The sequence below is a fragment of the Triturus cristatus genome, chromosome 10 (assembly GCF_964204655.1).
Source record: "Triturus cristatus chromosome 10, aTriCri1.1, whole genome shotgun sequence".
Taxonomy (NCBI): Eukaryota; Metazoa; Chordata; class Amphibia; order Caudata; family Salamandridae; genus Triturus; species Triturus cristatus.
In genome coordinates, this window is record NC_140593.1 from 978,259,410 (window position 1) to 978,275,465 (window position 16,056).

Below are 16,056 nucleotides of genomic sequence, written 5' to 3' on the forward strand. Positions count from 1 at the left end.
ATAATCCACACCATTCTGGAGTGGAAGCTCCAAAACCCAGACCCAAGTCAGGGATTTCCTTGGTTTGAATGGGTACTACAGGAGGTTTGTGAAGGGGTATGGGACCATCGTTGTACCATTCACTGAACGTACCTCCAAAAAGCTGCCTAAGAAGGTAATCTGGACCACAGGATGCCACCAGGCTTTGACACCCTGAAGGAGGCTGTGTGCTCAGCACCAGTCCTGAAGGCACCAGACTAGGGAAAGGATTTAATTGCCCAAATAGATGCTTCTGAACATGGGATTGGGGCACTGTTGTCACAAACAAATGATGAGGGCCAATATCAACCAGTTGCCAATATCAGCAGATGACTCCTCCTTAGAGAGCAGGGTTGAAGTGCCATTGAGAGGGAAGCCTTTATTGTGGTTTGGTCCCTGAAGAAGATGAGACCGTACTTGCTGGGACTCACTTCCAGGTTCAAACCAACCACCGGCCTCTGAGATGGCTGATGCAGATGAGAGGAGAGAACCCCGAATTGTTGAGGTGGTTCATTTCCCTACAGGGTATGGACTTTTCAGTGGAACACAGACCAGAGACTGACCATGCCAATGATGATGGCCTTTTCATGTTTTTTCACTTTGACGATGAGAACTACTAGGGGGATTGGTTACCCATAACCTTTTGTCTGGGAGTATTTAGGTAAGTGTCCTTTTTATGGTCAAGCCCACCACTTTTTGATCCAATGTTTATGGTTATGACTCTGAAAGTGCATCGGAGTCTGCTGCTCAGGCCCAGGTCTGGGGCTCTCTCTCTAACTGAAACTGATATGTGTGAATTGGTGACCCCAATTAGCAAGAACGTTAACCTCCTTATACATCCCTAATATATAGTACCAGTGGTACCTAGGGCATGGTTATTAAAGAGGTCATCAGGACCTGAAGCACAGTTTGCGCAACCCTGTGTGACCCAAGTAAAATACTGACAGCAGGCCTTCCATTGCAGACTGCAAGTGCAGTTCTGATTGCTTTAACTCAACTTTGCCCTCACCATGTGTATCAAAATCAATGCAATAGTTTTAATATATGCCACCCACCCCTAAGAATCCCCTTCAGCCCCCTGGTTCTCGGATGATCTTAGGAGGGAAAAAAGTCGATGTATAGGATTGGAAAGGCCAGAGGAGAGCAGGGGGACGGTGGTTCACGTGGCGGTAACATCCCATCTGGACTATGCTAATGGTTTATTCATAGGACTGCCCAGTTATCTGATTCACAGACTTCAGATGATACAGAATGGGCTGTGAGGCTTACTCACAGAGTGCATTTCCGCCAGCACATCTTCCCTCACATCAGGCGCCTCCATTGGCTCCCGGTTGTAAAACGCATTGAATTTAAGGCCTTGACTTTAGGTTTTCGGGCAATCCACAATATAGGACCTATTTACCTCAGAAAGAGACTGATCCCATACCAATTGACTCGCACTCTGAGATCTAACTCTAAGCTCCTGCTGTGTGTTCCCCGGTTTGTCAAGGCCAGGAAGGGAGGCAGGGCTTTTTCGGTAAACACAGCTATGCTATGGAATGCTCTGCCTCTGCATCTCCGCATGCTGGGTACTGAAGTTGAGTTCCAAAAGCAGCTGAAGACATGGCTCTTTGACTAGATCAACTAATGTCCTTGACTGTTCCGGACTTCCGCTAAGCGCTGGGACGCCTCTGTTTGAGGTAGCTGTTTGTGCTATACCAAGTATCATTATTATTATTATTATTTTTATTATTAAATGCGAGCTTATATGTCCCTATTGTGGCCTTTACCATTAAAGGCTATTATAAATAATCTGCGGTCCAGAGGATAACAGGGGCTGGAATCCGGCAAATCCAAGGTTGGCAGCTCTATTATGGTACCACCAAAATGTCATGTTTGGTATCAAACAAAGTGCCTCATCCCTTTTGACATGAATCTCGTGTCAAGGACGAAGTGGCATGCTTTCTTAGAGGCTGCCCACCTAGTTGCCCCAGTATTTATTGTGCTCTACCTGCCAGCCCACAGATGCTGCCACCAAGACAGGAATCTGCCCCCCTGCCAGGAGGTGTGAACTCTCCCAGAAGTCAGAAACAATGGCCTGGATGGAAAGGAAGTCACACCTCCCTCCCTGACAGGATGGCTAGTGAAGTGGGTCATGAAGGCAGTGAGCTTTAAAGGCTTCACCACCTGTGATATGCAACCAGGCTACCTCCCAAAGGAGGAAACAGCCTCCCCCTGCCAACAGGTGCATTCACATCCAGGCAGGTGGGAAAATTAGGTGTTCAGGAGGTGTACACCCTCTGAAGGCTCGCCACACCTCTAGGGTGTGCTACCTGGTCAGTGAAGCTAAAGAAGACTTCTGCCACTTTTAAAAGTGGTGGAATGAAGGGTTCTGGTTAGAAACCTCAGTTCTTATCTAACTTGCAACAAAGGACACAAGAAGAGACCGAGTCTGCGACAACAGGGGGGATCAACCAAAAGTAGATGGTCAAGTGCATTGTGGAAACATAGTCCTAACCTCCACTAAGTTTCAAGAGGCTACTATTTTCCCCAGGACCTCTGGACATTGAAATATTTTCTGCTGACCTTACCGCTGCCAAGGAATGCGCATGCACAGGTGAGCATGCATGCGCAGTTTTCACAATCATCACCCAACTTAGGAGAGAGACGGTGAGGAAGAGGAGGAGGGCAGCCCGGGGAAGCCGCAGTACAGTTAAGTGTTTATTTTTGTTTTAATTTATGTCTAATACATTTTTAATAGGGGGGTGGAGGCGGGTGGGGGAACGGAGTTCCACAGAGTTTGTTCCCAACTCCGTGGACCTCTGCGTAGTCCCGCTCTGCCAGCTCTGCCCAGGGTTAGAGTTATATACTCAGATTATGTCACCTGTTTTTAACTTAATGTTCATATGTTTCTTGAAACCTCTCTACTGCATGTATGAAACTGGGGAGCATATTTATGCCAGATTGAGCCACATTTGCACGACGCAACGTGGTACATGCGCCACACAAACCTTAAGTGAGATCTATGAAGCCACACAAGGCCACTTTGCGTGGGCCTGAGTGGTTCCATAAATCTGTGGTAAAGCAACGCTGTGCAAATCGTTGCATTGCATTGCCTTACTCTGGCTAGGGAAGGCATTCCATGGGTGGTGCACGCAACACCCATGGTTTCTGATGCATTCTCAGATTTCCATGTCTTCAGGGTTCAGTGAGGCAAAGGGTGCAGAAGAGCTAAATTGCCTATAGCAATAACTGTAGAAGTTCATCCTGAATTTGAGGTAGAAGCTATTTTGGACTACTGATATAGACCTGGCTGCCGATCACGATCCGGTAAAAAATGTCCCCGTACGACTCGTATCGGGTCTTTTTACCGTACGAATCGTACAAGTGCCGTACGAACTGGCAATCACGATTCGCATGGTAAAAAGTCCATACGAACCGCACTGGGAATCATTCCCCACACGTCCTCGGGTCGGAAAATGTGTCCGACACGTCCTCGGACGATTTACCTTACAAACGTGAAAAGCCAAGTCCGACCGAGGAATCACGATCCATCCCGTGCATCCGAGCGTACAACCGTATGGAAAAAACACCGTCCGCACCGAACTCCAATAGCAACCATGGAGACATGTGCCCGCATACGCGCCCAACACTCCCCCCAGCCCCCATACGTCCGACACGTACCCCCCGTGTATGTATACCCCCACCCGCCTAGGTACACCCCAGTACGTTCAAGTCGTACCCCCACCCCAGTACGTGTCGTACCACCGTCTATGTACACCCCAGTACGTTCGAGCCCCACCCCCACCCCAGTACGTGTCATACCCCCGTGTACCTACACCCCAGTACGTTCCAGTCGTACCCCCACCCCAGTACGTGTCGAACCACCGTCAATGTACACCCCAGTACGTTCCAGTCGTACCCCCACCCCAGTACGTGTCGTACCACCGTCTATGTACACCCCAGTACGTTCCAGTCGTACCCCCACCCCAGTACGTGTCATACCCCCGTGTACCTACACCCCAGTACGTTCCAGTCGTACCCCCACCCCAGTACGTGTCGTACCACCGTCTATGTACACCCCAGTACGTTCGAGCCCCACCCCCACCCCAGTACGTGTCATACCCCCCGTGTACCTACACCCCAGTACGTTCCAGTCGTACCCCCACCCCAGTACGTGTCGTACCACCGTCAATGTACACCCCCCCACCCCAGTACGTGTCATACCCCCGTGTACCTACACCCCAGTACGTTCCAGTCGTACCCCCACCCCAGTACGTGTCGTACCACCGTCAATGTACACCCCCCCACCCCTGTACGTGTCGTACCACCGTCAATGTACACCCCTGTACGTTCGAGTCGTACCCCCACCCCTGTACGTGTCGTACCACCGTCCATGTACCCCCCCACCCCTGTACGTGTCGTACCACCGTCAATGTACACCCCCCCACCCCTGTACGTGTCGTACCACCGTCTATGTACACCCCCCCACCCCTGTACGTGTCGTACCACCGTCAATGTACACCCCTGTACGTTCGAGTCGTACCCCCACCCCCGTACGTGTCACACCACCGTCCATGTACCCCCCCACCCCTGTACGTGTCGTACCACCGTCCATGTACCCCCCCACCCCTGTACGTGTCGTACCACCGTCAATGTACACCCCTGTACGTTCGAGTCGTACCCCCACCCCCGTACGTGTCACACCACCGTCCATGTACCCCCCCCCACCCCTGTACGTGTCGTACCACCGTCAATGTACACCCCTGTACGTTCGAGTCGTACCCCCACCCCTGTACGTGTCGTACCACCGTCCATGTACCCCCCCCACCCCTGTACGTGTCGTACCACCGTCAATGTACACCCCCCCACCCCTGTACGTGTCGTACCACCGTCAATGTACACCCCTGTACGTTCGAGTCGTACCCCCACCCCCGTACGTGTCACACCACCGTCCATGTACCCCCCCCACCCCTGTACGTGTCGTACCACCGTCAATGTACACCCCTGTACGTTCGAGTCGTACCCCCACCCCCGTACGTGTCACACCACCGTCCATGTACCCCCCCCCACCCCTGTACGTGTCGTACCACCGTCAATGTACTCCCCTGTACGTTCGAGTCGTACCCCCACCCCTGTACGTGTCGTACCACCGTCCATGTACCCCCCCCACCCCTGTACGTGTCGTACCACCGTCTATGTACACCCCAGTAGTTCCTGGCGCACCCCCAACACAACCTCCTAAGTACGGAGCGCACCCCATGCCCCAACATCACAACCGCATGTACGAGTCGTACAAAGCCACACACAAGGACATCACCGTACAACCAAATGGCCCATGTACACACCGTACACACGCTCAAAATGCACGTACACATGGGGGGAACTGCAACCACAACCAAAATCACTAACAGGCACGCAACCACCACAAGCCATCGCATGACTCAACCACACCCCATGAGCAGGCACATGCCACTGCTGCCACCATGCCCCATGCACCCAGCTGGACAATGTCAAGTCACAGGCCACAGAAGACAACAACACATGACACGGTAACCCGGATGGCGGGAGGCTGGGCACCAAAAATCACATAGTGCGACTCCAAAGCAGACAACAATGCCCTCTGCCCATATGGCCTAGGTCACAGCCAGACAAACAGTGTGTCCCAACACAGGAATGACTTGCCAGCAAATGCCGGACGCCTTGCATCAACACATGGGGGTGAAGGCACTGGTTTTCACATGACGGCAGCTAATGAACAGCCAACATTGTGAAAGAGTGGCAGCACACACCACCACAGCAGCAGCGCACAGACACACATCACACCAAATGGGTGCCTGGAGATCAGAAACAAACTCACATCAACAAGCCAAGGGCCACTCAAAGATCTGCTAACAGTGTGTGCCCAGGAAGCTGGGCCGAGGTGACAGAGGGTGACACACGGAGGGAGGGAGAGGGGGACACAGAGGGAGGGAGAGGGGGACTGAGAGGGAGGGAGAGGGGGACAGAGATGGAGGGAGAGGGGGACAGAGATGGAGGGAGACGGACAGAGGGAGGAGGCTGACACACGGAGGGAGGGAGAGGGGGACACAGAGGGAGGGAGAGGGGGACAGAGAGGGAGGGAGAGGGGGACTGAGAGGGAGGGAGAGGGGGACAGAGATGGAGGGAGAGGGGGACAGAGATGGAGGGAGACGGACAGAGGGAGGAGGCCGACACACGGAGGGAGGGAGAGAGGGACACAGAGGGAGGGAGAAGGGGACAGAGAGGGAGGGAGAGGGGGACAGAAATGGAGGGAGAGGGGGACAGAGATGGAGCGAGACACAGGGAGAGCAAATCAGCCGTGTGGCGTGTGCGAATGGCTGCTCGTCAGCAGGTAGACTGCGTGCATGTAGACAAGGGTGGCCAGTGCCAGAACCCCCCCTCTTCACCATGCCAAAACGCAGGGCCATGTCACAACCTGTACACGAGCACAAGGACAGCTACCTGGATCATATAAGTGTGTGGATCCACTCCATGTGCACATGTACAGTGCTACAAGGAAGGCGCAAATGCATGGCTCGCCACACCTGCACACTCCACTGCTGACTGCAGTCACACTTGACGCAGCAAGCAAGACTGTGCCACACATAGTTAAAGGGGCCAAAGTGGTGGCCAAGGGACACACCCATGCACAAGTGCACTGTGAGTGGAATGCAAGACAGATCCTAATTCCAAGAGGAAATGTGTCAACTTTGAAAATGATGAAACATGGATGTTGCATGGACCAAAATTAACATTGTCTCTCTCACACACAGGTCAACGTCGTGGTGCACCCCCCAACACTGGGGGGGAACACTCACAGGACCTGGATCTGCAGGAGCCCGATCCCACCGGCAGCGACCACTCTCACCACTCTGCGGACGACCCCGACCGACCTGGCCCCTCTGGTGTCCAACCACCTGCAGCACCTGCGTCAGGTACAACTGTGCCAACCACCACCCCCACTCCTGCCACATCCCAGGAGACACCCAGGATCCCTGCCCCAACACCACAATGCAGCCAGGCTCGCCAGGAGGGACACGGTGTCCCGGGCACCCAGGAGGAGGCAGGCGACAACGCCAATGCCACCCCTCAGGGGTCCCGGAGACCCCATGTGCCCACAAGGGCAGGCCAGGCGCAAGTGGGCAGGGGTGGTGGGAGTGGAGGACGGCGGAGGCGCGAGCCTGACCAGTTGGCTGGGGATCCGGCATTGTCCCATGTCCGTAACATCCTGGACACATACCGGGAGGACACCACGGGCATGGCCCAGGTTGTGTCCGTCCTCGAGGGGATCAAGGCACAGCAGGCCCAGCAACATGCCTGTCTACTGGAACACCAACGGAGGATGGAGGACAGACAGGCTGAGCAAGTGACGGCATTCGAGGGGATTCACGCTACACTCCGTCGGATGGCCGACATCATGGCCGACCCTCCCTGTGCCAGAAGGCGGAGAACATCACCACCCACAGGGAGGGTCCAGGAGGAGGAGGAGGAAACATCCGACGGAGCATCCCAGACGTCGTCACGGGCTGCTGCTGAGGTTCCCTGCAGGAGGCCGGGTCGTCCATGGAAAGGACCGTGAGGGTCGGCGCTACATCACCATCTCCCAGGACACCTGGCCTGGCACCTGGCCCACTGGAGCAACAGCATCACAGCATGAAGAGACATTCTCTGCCACATGGCCCTGCTGGTCACTGGCTGACCAATGTTGACAAAGACTGTGGCATGGACTCTGAGGATTTCCAATGGCACGGACACCAACTCCCCTACTGAACTTTGGATTCCCTAATCCCGGAAAGCCCCTCACTTTGTCCCCCCCCCCCCCAATAATAAATCACACTATTAAGAGTAGATGCCTGCTGGTCGCATTATTACCTAACATGTGTGTTGTAAAGTCTAAACATGCCTGAGTCATCTTTTCTCTTCAACCATCCACACCCTGGGGCCTGAGTCTGGCACAGGACACATGGGTCACAGTTTATTAGGCAAGACAGACATGGAGCACCATACACACCCATGATGGGCACAACCAGCTGAGGGGGTGGCCGAACAACCGTGCTGACACACACATTGAGTACACCAACAGTCATGCGCACAGGTCAGGGATCCAGTCCAGTGTCCTGGGGGGCACCCAGGTATGTCTAGACAGGTGGCAGAACCATGTCCTGCAAGCTTGAGTCCGGTGGATGCAGAGAATGGGGGCCTGGCCAACGTTGGATGCATGGGGATGGCACATGTCACAATACCCACGCAGTCATGGACATCATGCCCAATACACAGTCTCAGGCCACACACACAGCGTGCATCTTGCCACTCGACACATTGACACATAGCCACAATCAGGGAATACCATGCCAGACATGCAGGATGCACCGTGCCAACACACCAGCATTGACTGAGAAGAGGCACCTTGGAGGCATAGGGACACCTTTATTAGTCATGTATTCGGGTTTGCAGAGCCAACTCGAAGTACAGATGAACACATCATGTGGAGTGACATGTGGGTCCAACACTGGCACCCCCCTTCTGCAGCACAAATGCGTGATAGCCATGGTACTGGCACACAAGCGTCGGCTAACAGCTAAATACCCACAGCTGCACACGGAGAGCCTGCCATACACCATAGATCCGCTGATGTGGAAGTCCCACGCCATGTCAAGCCAATGCTAACCGTATGTGTCCGAGGGCAGTGTCACACACATTGATGCCATCATCACAATCCACTATCCCATCACTGATGACTGTCAACCAGGCAGACCATCTATTCAGGTGTACCCAGCTGCATGTCGTGTCCCATGGGGATGCGACATGTCTGCAGATGAACCAAACCCCGACAGGGGCAGTGTGCACACATCGTGAACAACTGCCACACCCAATACACCCCAGATGCATCCCTTACCCCATGGAGACTTCCAAACGTGTCCGTGCCTGTAACGCTGAGTCAGCCCACGATGCCATGTCCATGAGGAATAGCAGTGCCACAACAATGCAACCAGCAGATGGCATGCGCAGGTACCTGGGGAAGAGAGACACACAAGAAGTCAGCCACAAAAAGCACAGCCACTTGCATGTGCATTTACTCGACACATGTATGGATGACAACATGCTAGGTCACAATTATGACTGGGGAAATACTACCATCACTGCCACCATCACTCCAGTGACACACCCACACACACCTCTGACTCACGTGCCATACATGCAGGTGGAGACACACATCACAACACATGCCACACGGGAACCAAGGCGTGCACACTCAGACACTGGTACTCACCACTAAGCAAAGAAGTCGCGTATGAGCCGAGTCCGGATGTCCTCTTGCGGCTCCACATCCTCCACATCACTAGCCCCATTGCCAAGCCCTTCGTCCTCCACGGGTGGATGGTCCTCGTCATGTTGATTCAGGATGAGTGGCACAGCTCTTTCAACTGCCATGTTGTGCAGCATGCAGCAGACCATGAAGATCTTGCAAACCTTCGCCGGGGCATATGGGAGTGCGCCGCCGGTCTTGTGGAGGCACTGGAATCGGCTCTTCAGCATGCCAAACGTCCTCTCTATCACTCGCCTTGTCCGGCCATGGGCGGTGTTGTAGCGGAGCTGGGCCGGCGTGATGGGGTTGCGGAGAGGTGTGAGCAGCCAAGGCATGTTGGGATAGCCAGCGTCCCCTACATGGAATGCACATGGATATCGTTAGAACTGGCGAAGCGGTCGTGCTGGTCGGCTATACAGAATACAGGACAGACAGACTGTACCCACCAACAACACATGCCCGTTCGTTGCGCAGCTGCATCATCATATCAGGCATCCCGCTACGCCTCATGATGTAGGCATCGTGTGCTGATCCTGGGAAACGAGCACAGACATGTGAAATCACCATGTTGGACAGACACACCACAAGGGCATTGATGGAGTGGTAGTGCTTCCGATTGCGGTACGCCACCTCCCGTGCGTGTGGTGGTACCAAACCTACATGTGTCCCATCTATGGACCCAATGACATGGGGCATCCCTCCCAGGGCATAGAATCCACGCTTGACCTCAGTCATCTGTTCAGGGGTTGGGAACTTTATGAAGTCATCCAGGTGAATCAACATGGCCTCCAAGAAATCATGCAGCACACCACTGAACATGCTCTGGGACATGCCACCAACATGAGCTATGGTATTTTGGAAGGTACCCGTGGCAAGAAAATGTAGGGCAGCCATTACCTTCAGCTGTGGTGTCAGTGCCGTAGGATACCTGTGCTGCGGTTGCAGGTGTGGTGCCTGTCTCGCCGTCAGCTCCAGAATCAACGGTTGGGTGAAGCGGTAGAGCCGGATCCTGTCATTCTCCTGCATGGCAGCCAAGTCTGGAATTATTCGGGCAAGAGGCGGCGCTCTGCAGTAATTTGGAAGTGACAAGGAAGAGTGAGTGCACTACGACAACAACTCATGTCTACTGAGCACATGTAAATCTGGCAAAACACACATGCCACATAGGGAGTCAGGTATGTGCTACATGCCCAGGACACGCATGGCTGCCAGGTGACCCTCCTACCAAGACCCAGCTACACACGGAGATTGAGAACCTCCCCATGCCACGCCATGGGAATAGCTGTGTCCCAGTGCAATTGAACAGCCAGACGCAAGACAGGAGTGACATACGCCCACACATTAGCAGCAGTAGGATGCCGATTGCAGAGACTGGTAGCGGAACACTGGAGCCACAGGTCACATGACATAACACTAGTCCAGCCCACACACCTTGCCATGAAGGAGCACATGTCATGACTCACCACACATTCCTTGTGAGGATGCTGACATGGCCTTGTCACGCTACTCCGTGTCCCATGCATACATGTGCACCTCACATCCGATAACACATGTGGCATGGTGTGCGGAACAGTGTGCAATGACAATCTACACACAGACACATGTTGGTTGCTGCAACGGCTGCAGCTTTTGAGGGTGCTACAACATCAACCTGATGAAAATCCCGGACACATAAATGACATAGTCACATTGTGCACTGTGGGTAGTGACAAGTCATGTGTCATGACCCCTGTACCGGGCATCATGGGACACTTCCGTGTGTTGGTGTCCGTGCCATGCCAGTGACGCTCACCCCAAGTGCGCAGTATGACATGCACACATGTCAAAGGAGTCAAGGGCATGCCTGGCACACATTGCACCGTCACACAGTACACCTATACACATCTCATCATACATCTGGTGCCTTCTCCACTCAGGAGTCATGTTCCACATCACAGCCTGTCACACCCGTGCCCCACACATGTAGTAATGCACAGACGATGCCTTGATGTCCATTCCTGGACAAGTATGTCCATCCATGGACAAGTATGTCCATCCATGGACAAGTATGTCCGCCCTATTCCTACCTGTGTGTCGCCTATCACCACTGTGATGTGTAAAAACCGCCGTACTGCTGCTAAGAGGGCCTGTGTATGTTCCCAAATCACTGTGGGAGTGCTGCCGTATGTGTACCCATCGTGATGGCGAGCGTACAGGCATTTGTACGGTCTGTACCACTACGGGTACGCATACGCGTGCAGACCCATAGTGATAGTGAGCGTAGATGCGTGTGTACGGCCCTATCACTATGGGTCTGCACGCGTATGCGTACCCGTAGTGGTACGGACCGTACACACGCATCTACGCTCACTATCACTATGGGTCTGCACGCGTATGCGTACCCGTAGTGGTACGGACCGTACATATGCCTGTACGCTCACTATCACTATGGGTCTGCACGCGTATGCGTACCCGTAGTGGTACGGACCGTACACACGCATCTACGCTCACTATCACTATGGGTCTGCACGCGTATGCGTACCCGTAGTGGTACGGACCGTACATATGCCTGTACGCTCACTATCACTATGGGTCTGCACGCGTATGCGTACCCGTAGTGGTACGGACCGTACACACGCATCTACGCTCACTATCACTATGGGTCTGCACGCGTATGCGTACCCGTAGTGGTACGGACCGTACATATGCCTGTACGCTCACTATCACTATGGGTCTGCACGCGTATGCGTACCCGTAGTGGTACGGACCGTACACACGCATCTACGCTCACTATCACTATGGGTCTGCACGCGTATGCGTACCTGTAGTGGTACGGACCGTACATATGCCTGTACGCTCACTATCACTATGGGTCTGCACCCGTATGCGTACCCGTAGTGGTACGGACCGTACATATGCCTGTACGCTCACTATCACTATGGGTCTGCACGCGTATGCGTACCCGTAGTGGTACGGACCGTACACACGCATCTACGCTCACTATCACTATGGGTCTGCACGCGTATGCGTACTCGTAGTGATAGTGAGCGTGCATGCGAGTGTACGGCCCGTACCACTACGAGTACGCATACGCGTGCAGACCCATAGTGATTGTGAACGTAGGCATGCATGTACGGGCCGTTGCCATGCATTTGGGGTGCCCTAGGGCCCCGAAACGCACCGTACCTGTGTGTGATGCTCCAAATTACATAGGGGACAAGTATTAAGGCCTACATGCATGCTGGTTGTCATGGAGACCACGTTCAAATTTCGAATTTGTTCTGGAAGGTGCACAGCAGAAGTCAGTTGGAATTCTTCTACTTTGTTGCAATGTGTTTGTGGGGCTGACATCATGCAGGAGAATGAAACCGATAGAGAACCCACAGACTGCTAGGTTTGAAGGGATTGGTGGAAACATAGGATGCAAATGTGAGTGACCAATCACTCTGTACTCCTGTGCATGAGACTGGGCAGAAGGGCACATATAAGGCAGCCAGGTCCCATGAGGGAGTACTTGCCTGCACATCTTTGCATTCGTCGACCCAGCTGCTGCAACTGATTCCCTGGAACCATGTCAAGGGCTGTGGAGAGGACACAGCCATTCACCCTGGAGGAGAACATGGCTCTGCTGGATGTGATCCTCCCACAGTACTCCATGCTGTATGGCCGACCAGGGTATCAGGTGAGTGCATAGGCCACTGCCACAGACTCTCCCTATGTTGTGACTGTGACTTCAGGCATTGTGTCCTGGTGTGACACACATGCCATGTACTGTCGGGGGGGTACCAGGGGGGGGGTGCCTGATGTCTCCCAGCAGTGCCCTGAGACAGGAGGGGTGGGGCCCTATCACTCACAGCAGTGCCCTGAGACAGGAGGGGTGGGGGCCTATCACTCACAGCAGTGCCCTGAGACAGGAGGGGTGGGGGCCTATCACTAACAGCAGTGCCCTGAGACAGGAGGGGTGGGTGTGATGCACAGTGTGAGCCTTGATCATTGATTGTGACATTGCCATCATTCCACCTGTGTACCCACTATGGCACGTACTGCTTTTTCCCTCACCAGGGCATGATGTCCCTATGACAAAGGTGCAATGCGTTGACTGCATGACATGCCTTGTTGTATCCAGCTAATTTGTACTCATATGTCTCTCTGTGACATGTGGCTGGTGTATTGATGTGGTGTCACTTGTTCTTCCTCACAGGTAGGCGCCACTGCCAAGGAGCAGATCTGGCTGACCGCCGTCAGTGCCGTGAGGGGTGTGGATGGTCGGAGGCGGAGCCTGTCCCAGGTGAGGAAACGCTGGCAGGATATCCGGTGCTGGACGCGGAGGATTGCACGGCTCCTGCTGGGGGACTCACCTGAGAGCCACAAGAACCGCGGCCGCCGCCGTCTGAACCACCTCCACAGGCGTGTGCTGCCGGTGGTCTTTCCAGACCTGGAGAGGCGCCTACAGGCGAAGCAGCAGCCGGAAGGGGGTAGGTACATGTGTGTTTGTTGTGTGTCACCGGCATTTGTAAGGGCACAGTAGCATGAATTCACTGGCAGGGTTTAAAGGTGCTGTGCAGATTCTGTTTGCCCCAGTATAGCGCTGCGCCCCTGCCACCCTTCCCCTCCTTGCAATGTGTTCCCTGGTCTGTGTGTAGTCACTCCTTCACAAGGTAATGTAGGCTGGCGCTTGGTCCACGAGAACAATGACTGTAGCATCATGTCTGGGGGTGGTGTGTAACAGGTTGTGGGACCTTGCCTGTGCACTGTCAAGTTCACTGCATGTGGGTTCCATGTCAGTTGGCACTGAGGCTGACTCCAGACATGGGAGTTGGTCTCTCATGTGTCATGCCTTACAGCGCGCATGTCCTATGTAGTGGCCTGTGACATGATGTGCATGAGTGTGCGATACGCATAGTGCAGGGATGGTGACGTGTGTTGCAGTCATTACCATTCAGTAGCATGTAGTTGCGTGCCCACTACTGTCCCCTGGGGCACCTTTTCCTCAGTGTTGTATGTGTCATCATAAACGTGGACACTCTCACTGTCTACAGCGTAGCTTGTGCTCTGTGCCATTGTCCCCTGTCACCATGTATATTGACGTGCTATTATGTACAGGTGTCCACTGTGCAGCCTGACCTGATTGTCCTTCTTCATACTCACAGTTGCCAGTGCCTGTGTGTCTTGTTATACTCATCTGAGGATGGGCACTGGTACCTCATTATTTGTACAGGCGCACCTTGGCTGTTTGGCGTCCAATCTTGCTTTTTGCCTGCCCCTGTGTTTATCACCCAGACTATGAGATGTTGGTGCCACCTGTGTCTCAACAATTTGCCTCGTGTAGGGGTTTGTTGGGGCGGGCAATGCCTATGTGTCAAATCCGGATTTCTACTTGCTGGGTCTGGGCAGTGTGTGATGTTTCTGGACACACACGCAAGGTGCAGTGACCGAGTCATGTTGGGCATGTTTGCAGCATTACCTATGCAGCATGTGTCTCAAGTTCATGGATATGGTCCCTGGTCATCGGTATTTTCGCCAACGCTGTGTGGTGCAGATGCAGTGCTGGATTGTCCCCAGGGCCTGGGTGCTATGTCAGACTCCGTTTCCTGTCTTTAGCTATTGTCTCATGCTCTCCATGGTATTTCAGTGGCATGGTGGCTCAACCAACTGTGTGTTTCATGCCTTACATCGGTACCTTGTTTTGAAGATGTTAGGGATCTTCCTTTTCAGGCTATGCAATGTTACCTATGTCGATTGGACTCATGTGACTGATGTGTACAGCTGTCTGATTAATTTATGTCTCTCCACCCTGCCCACAGCATCGTCGGGGGACACAGAGGGAGACATGGACACAGGCAAGGCGGAGGGACCGAGCACCAGTGCCAGCCGTGACATCGGGGCTGGTACATCGAGTGGGACAGAGGTGGAGGATAGTGCTGCCGAGGACCTGTCGACTGGCACGTCAGAATACGAAGCTGACAGGTCCGAGGAGGAGTTCTCCGAGTGGGCGGTGGCTGCACCAGCAGCTGACAGCGGAACAACACCTTGCACCGCCCCCTCGGTTCCCATCAGCCGCCTCCCACTTGCTCGTGTCCCTTCCCAGCGTGCCCGGTCACCGCATGTCTCCTTCCGGCCAGGCACCGCACCCCCTGCCCCTGTCTCCACTGCTGCCGCCAATGCTGAGTCTGTGGACATCCAGCGGCAACTGCAGGTTGGTCAGGCTGCGATCCTTAATGTCCTCCATGCCCACGGGAAAACCCTCACCAACATCGAGGCATTCTTGGAGGGCATTCATTCTTCGCAGGCTGACCAACGCAACTTGCTCAGGTCCATAGACTCCACACTGACTGCAGCAGTGGGTCTCCTGCAGCGTGACCTCCCCCCACCTACCCCTGCCCCATCCACACTTCCCACTTCCATGCCTGTCCCACGTACACCCAGACGTCGGCATGCACCCACCACAACAGACACAGGCACCACACCAGCAGGAAAGGTCCACCGCACTCCTCCTGACACGCACACACAGGGTGAGGTAGGCACACCCACTGGGTCGGGGGGCAAACGTGTGACACGCAGCCAGAGTGGGAGTCCGCATTCCACACAATCCACTCCCTCCAAATCCCCTCCCCTCAGCTCTCCTGGCCACATCTCCCCCAAGGACTCCTTCATGGCCGCTCTGTCCCTGAGCCCCACAGTTCCACCACCACGCAAGCGGTCAAGGAAGTCCTCGGTCAGGGTGGTTGAGTCTCCCCCCCTGTCTCCACCCT